Source organism: Rattus rattus, chromosome 1 (genome assembly GCF_011064425.1).
Source record: "Rattus rattus isolate New Zealand chromosome 1, Rrattus_CSIRO_v1, whole genome shotgun sequence".
Lineage (NCBI taxonomy): Eukaryota > Metazoa > Chordata > Mammalia > Rodentia > Muridae > Rattus > Rattus rattus.
Window position 1 is genome coordinate 14,063,113 of NC_046154.1, and position 6,957 is coordinate 14,070,069.

A 6,957-nucleotide genomic window follows, 5' to 3' on the forward strand; every position below is an offset into this window, starting at 1 on the left:
GACCCCCATTCTCAATCCAATGGTTGGCTGTGAGATCCATCTCTGCATTTGTCAGGCTCTGCATAGCCTCTCAAGAGACAGCTATATCAGGCCCTTGTCAGCATACACCTCTTGTCATCCCTAATAGTGACTAGTTTTGGTGACTGCATGGGGATGTATCCCCACGCTTGGCAGTATGTTCCATCTCTTAGCACTCAATGGCAATGACATTTCAACATGTTTGAAGGGAAAGAAACACTCAAGTCACAGCAACATCACTATTCAGTAAGAGCCTTTAAAGAAAAGTGTGAACTGCCTTCATTATATAAAAAGTGCAAAGCTAAGTTGTATGCCCATGAGATTAGGTGCGTAGTGCAGGAGACATGGAGAAATGGTAAATAGATTAAAAGGTAGCTGCAGCATCTACCCTCTTGACCCTTAATCCCTACCTTCACAATATTTTCCCTTCCAACAGGGTAATATATTAAAAACTGAAATCTGCTCTATGCCCAGCTTTATTAAATTTCTTTCATGATTTAAGGGGCAGAAAGAAGGACCCTACATTAGTGGTGACCAACATGCATTTTTGGGGACTAATCCCTGTGAGACTGTTCCAGCCCAAGGCAGTGTCTTCCAACCTCCAGAGGCATCCTCTTCCCATGGAGGGGTGCCCTTTTGGTAGCCTGAGTGAGTAGTTTTACGGGATGGGAGAGAATTTCCTGATGACAGAGGGAATGCTGCATACATTTATACCAGGATCCTTTGTGGTGAAGTCCAAACAAGTGGAAGTATGCTTTTGTTAAAGAACATAGATGGAAAAGATTTGGGGCTCACATCAGCCAGAGGGGTTGCTGTAGCCCTTGGCAGTATTTCCATATTAGTCTATCTCCAGGTTGCAACATCAATATCTGGGTGGGGCTATTATGAACTGAGTATGACTCCTTTTCTCCACCTGGCTGGGCAATGGTTAATCTTGTCTTTTCCCAATGGCCACGACGGCACATGCTTCCCTCAGCTTAGCTGGATCACCGTAGTGCAAACCCATTTATTCTTTCCCACCTCTCCCATCTCTGCTCCCCCAAACTGATAGATCTATTTTCATCTTTCTATTAGTCTTGTCTTCCCAAGAGAAGAATCCTTAAAACACACTTCAGAGCCCATCACTGCTCCTTTGTAGCCTCTCCAGCACCTTCATGCTCTCTCCCCCATTGCATACCATTGCTTCCTGACCTTGGACATACTGAAACACTTTGACTCTGAACTCAGAGAAGGGATATCATCCATATTCGCTTATAGTAGCTGACGTCCATGGGAGCGCTAGGGAAGTTCTATGCTCTCATCACATCTATATTTAACAATTGACCTTTTTTTTTTTTACAGATCTTTTACCATCGCCTGTGCAGTTTCCTGGCCCGGGAGAGACAGACCTGCATTAGCTTTCTAGGTAAGAGGCCTGAGAGCCCTGAACAGTTGATTATTTTTGACTAGAGATCACCAAAAGGAAACCTAGAGATGGTAAGTTTTCCTTTGTACATAGTCCCATATAAAAGAATACACCAAGTTCAAACAACAGAAGCCTAGAAAGATGCCCATTGCTTTGAGAACATTTTATGGCAAATGGGATTTTTGAGATTAGAGTACACCATTCCAATCTGGTGAATCACTATGTAAGTAAATGAGCCTAAGAAAAACAGCGGTTTAAAGAACCTAGTATAAAACCTGGTTAAAAACTTACTATAGGTTAATATTTCTTTTTGTGGAGTTAAATTAATTAAAACCAAAAGATTGTTTACTGACCCTGATGACACTTCATCCTAAAAATCACATTAGAAGAAGTTTTTATGTGAAGTTGAAGAGCAGAGAACTTTCAGGCTCTCTTCGACAAGTTGGAAGCTTTTCTAGCTGTAAGGTTGTCCATTCCTGCCAGTACTTTTCTCATTGTTTGAGTACAGAGAAAGAGGACACTACTGAATGGGTACCATGACATCTTTTGCAGCACATTACCGTTTTTAGTTTTTCCTTTCTTTTCCAAGCTATGTATTTTGCATTTTTTAGGGCTCCATTTTTTTTTTTTCAATGAAAAATCATGAGGATAACCAAAGTATTAATTAGTCATGCTACAAACTCAATTTTATGCTGTGTTAAAATTTCCTGTCATGAAATTCAATCTGTTACTTAGAAAATTTAAACTCATAAAATTCTCAGAACATAGTAGAAATAGGATTCTTTTGTTAAACTGTCACATGAATAACCTATATCCAGGTTGGCAATCTTACTCTCCTCTGAAACTCCTTCCTAGTCTGTCCCCTATATTTTAAAGTTACCTTACACCACACCGCTTTTCCAACTTTTACTGAAACAGTCTGTTATCTCTGCAATGACACAATTATCTTTTTCCTTTCTTCTTCATTCTTCTCTCATACAATAAATTCTGACTGTCACTTCACCTCCCTCCCCCTTTCCAAGTTCCTTCCCTCACCTCCCTTTCTCCCCAGATCCAGTTTCTTTCCTCCCTTCAGAAATGATACAATGACGAGTATAAGGCATAAAAAGATATAGTAAGACTAAGAATAAACCCTCACATTCCAGACTAGAAGAGGCAACCCAATAGGAGGAAAAAGGGACTTATAAGTAGGGCAAAAAGAGTCAGAGAGACACCTGTTCTCCAAATGTTAGAAGTCCCACAAAGCATCAATAGTATGTATGCAGAGGACCTAGTACCCTGGTACCCTGTAGCCTCCATGATTGCCATTTCACTTTCTGTGAGACCCTATGAGCCCTGCTTAGTTGATCTGTAAGTTATGCTCTCTTTCTCCAGGTGTCCTCAATCCCTCTGTCTCCTACAATCCTCAGCCTCCATTCTTTCCACTGTGTGTCTCAAGCTCCACCTAATGCTCTCTGTGGCTCTGTATTTATTCCCACTGGTGCTTGAGGAAGCCTCTGAAAATGATTTAGCTAGACGCATATCTCTGAGTATAAAAGCAGAATATCATTAGAATCATTTAGCTGACATTTGGAAGGTTGTTCATATTTGGTTCAGATCCTAGGGTCTCAGCCTAGGATTTAGCCTCTAGTTCCCGGCCATCTGGGCAGTAGGGCATGAACCTCTCTCTCATGGCTTAGGTCTCAAATTACAAATCATTCACACAATGACTTTGAAAGTCCAAAATTCTAGCCTTCCTCAAAAGAATAGTGTGGCTGGAATTTACAGCAAAAAACCCTACACGAAGACAGGATTTATTTTAGTTTGTGATTCCCAGGGTCAGAGTCTATAAGGGAGGAGGAGAGGTATGGTAGCCAGAAGCTGCAGGATCTACATCTCAACTGCACATGAAAAGCAGAGAAATAAAAATAGAAATCAGGGTAATGCTTTACAGACTATTGAAGCCTGCCCCAGTGACATACTTCCTCCAGCAAGATTTTCTCTCCTCCCCTCCCTCCCTCTCTTTAACGGAGCTGGGGACTGAATTAGATTTTCCACTGAGAGGGAGAGATGATGATGATTAAATAACTGCCAGCTTCCCTTTGTAAACGGGTATGCTGTGTTTCTCTTTCTTCCAGGGTACCACAAGCTTCCCTGACTACCATCACCCTATCATCCTTATGGGATTGTATGAATGCCACCATCCTTTCTGAAGGCCCGGAAACTCATGGGAGGGATCCATCTCGGGTGGTGCTCTGTGGAGAGCATTGGAGGTTGGCCTGTGGCCTTCATCACCCAGAAATCCTGGTCAGTAGTCTCCCAATCTCCCAGATTGCAACAAGTCTTAATTGATCCATTTTTGCAATGCATTAATTTCTCCACTATCTTATCAACAGAATAAAATATCCCATTTCTTACCACAGACCTTATGATTACACTTTTTTGTAAATGGCTATTGACCTCTCTTGAGAGATGCCTTGTTGACAGGTGCCGTTATACCTCTGGACAAATGGAAGAAATACAGAAAATGGCTCAACTCTGACAATATCCCCAGAAGGTTCTGGAGCCAAAATACACAACCTGAGTTTCTTGATGTTTTAATGAGGCTGCTCATTCAGAAACAAAACACATTTTTAAAACAGAAGTTTCAACCCCATCATAGCAGACGATAAGACCATTGCTCAGCTTCCTGAGACATTTCTAGTGAGTTGTGAGAATGACGAATTCGTGACGTATGTCTTGCTTTTTATAAGAAGCATTTGGAATGACCAGGGAGTTCCTGCAGACCTGGTACCATGCGAACGATGGCTTTCATGGATGCCTAGTAATATTTGATAGAAATTTTATCTTTCCCCTGCTCATGAAAATAGTAAACACTGTTGTCAGTTACATAAATATATATGATAGTCACTCTGGTCTTTGAGTGTAGGAAATAAAAATGTCCTCTGTGCAGTAGTTGTTTGAGCTTTATTTTCGGAGGGAGGAGATTATACACTGTGTAGAGTCTAAGAGAGAAAGGATGAAGTAGCAGCAAAGAACTAATGGGTTTATAGTAAAGAAAATCCATCATGTGCATTTATAATGATAATTTTCCATGTTATATTCTTTATAACATCATCTGCTACTGACACTTAGGTTACATAAACATAAGAGTGAAGAAATATGTCTTGAGACTTTTTGTGTTTTCTTTTTAGACATTTAAACTACACGATGGATATTAATCAAAAATGAAAGATGATAAGATCAAAAATAAAACTAAACTCAATGGTATATAGCTACATGTGAAAATTAGCAGAAACAGAATATCACATTTCAATAACACTAGAAGAGGAACAATGCCTGGATGTAAATTTAAACAGGAATTGCAACAGAGCATAACCAAGAAGTTCAGATTTCAATAGATAGAGAGTTTTATTGTTGAACCACAAGTATAGCAGCTCATATAAAGGAAAAACATTTAATTAGGGCTGGCTTAAAATTCCAGAGGTTTCATCCAATGATCGCTAGAGGAGTCATTAAACATGCAGATAGATGAAGAAGCCTGACTTATTGGTGCTGCAGGAGAAGCTTAAAAGTTCTATACATCAGCAGTCAAATAGGAAAGTGAACTGGCTTTGACCTTTCTGAGACCCTCAAATCGCATTTCGTACAGTGCACTTCCTGCCAAAGTCAGCAATTATGCTGTCTTCTGTCTGTTTTACACCAGTGACAATAATTATTATTACATAAAAACAGACAATAGAACAAAATAGAAAACCCAAGCCTGCATAAGCTCGTCCATCCATTTTGTCAAATATGTCAAAAAATATACACCAATAGACCCAGAAATAAAACCTATGGTCACTTTTGATCTTTTGACAATGGAGCTAAAACCATCAAGTGAAAAAAGACATTTTCAACAAAATGTTGCTCATTCAACTGGCTGTCAGCATGTAGAAGAATGAAAATTGATCCAGTTTTTATCACCCTGTACAAAGTTTAAGTCCAAGTAGATTAAGCACCTCCACATAAAACCAGATACACTCAAACTAATAGAAGAAAAAATGAAGAGCCTCAACACATGGGAACTGGGGAGAAATTTTTCTGAAACAGAAATAGCAATGACTTAGGCTCTAAGAGCAAGAATCGGCAAATGGGACTTCATAAAATTGCAAAAGCTTCTAAGGCAAAAAGACACTATCATTAGGACAAAATAGCAACCAATATATTGGGAAAATATCTTTACTAATCCTATATCTGATAGAGGGTTAATATCTAATAGATAAAAAGAATTAAAAAAGTTAGCCTTCAGGAGAATCAAAAAACCCTATTAAATTGGCCATAGAGCTAAAACAAAGAATTCTCAGCTGAGGAATATCAAATCAAGTTGAGAAGCACCAAAGAAATGTTTCAACATCTTTAGTCATCAGGGAAATAGAAATGAAAACAATTAAGATTCCACTCACACCAATCAGGGTGGCTAAGATCAAAACCTCAGGTGACAACAGATGCTGGTAAGGATGTGGTAAAGAGGAACAGTCCTCCATTGTTAGTGGAATTCGCAAGCTGGTGCAAACCACTTGAAATCAGTCTGAGTTTCTCAGAAAATTGACTTAGTATCACCGAGGACCCAGATATACCACCCTGCATATACCCAAATGGTGCTCCAACATATAAAAGGACACATGCTCCACTATGTTCACAGCAGCAGTCTTATCATAATAGCCAGAGGCTGAAAGAACCAGATGTCCCTCAACTGAGGAATGGATACAGAAATGTGGCACATTTACATAATGAGGAGTACCATGCTTATTAAAAAACAATGACTTCATGAAATTCATTGGCAAATGGATGGAACTAGAAAATGTCATATTTGTCGATATTAGCCCTAAAAGCTTGGATTACTCAAGATACAATCTACAGACCACAAGAAGCTTAAGAAGAAGAACAACCAAAGTAAGTGCTTAGTCCTTTTAGAAAGGAAACAAAATATCCATAGGAAAGAAATACAGGAGACAAAATTTAGAGCAGAGACTGAAGAAAAGACCATCAGAGATCAGTTCTCACTCTAGGATCGAGCCCACATATGGCCACCCAATCCAGACAACACATTGAAAAGCAAAACATGCATGCTGCCAGAACCTGATATAGCTGTCTCTGAGAGGCTTTGCCAGAACATTACAACACAGAGGCAATGTTTGTTGCCAACCATTGAATTGAGAATGGGGTCCCCTATTGAGGAGTTGGAGAAAGAATTGAAGGAGCTGAAGGGGTTTGCAACACTAAGAACAATAAATAACCAACTAGAGCTTCCTAGGACTAAACCACTACCCAAAAGTACACATGGACAGACCCAGGCTCCAGGTGCATAAGTGTAGCAGAGGATGTTCCTTTCTTAGGCACCAATGAGAGTCTTGGTCCTGCTAAGGCCCATGCCCCAGTATAGGGGAACAAGTCAGGCAGGAGGCCGGAAGGGGTAGGTAGGTGAGAATACTGTCACAGAAGAGGGAAGGGTCTGGGATGGGGGTTACGACAGGAAACCAGGATAGGGGATAATTTGAAATGTAAATTTTAAA

General features: G+C 39.9%; 1 pseudogene; it reads left to right on the top strand.

Annotated features, from left to right (window-relative positions):
* Positions 1-362: 362 nt before the first annotated feature.
* On the top strand, positions 363-4,325 carry LOC116890266 (annotated as a pseudogene).
* The last annotated feature ends 2,632 nt before the right edge of the window (positions 4,326-6,957 follow it).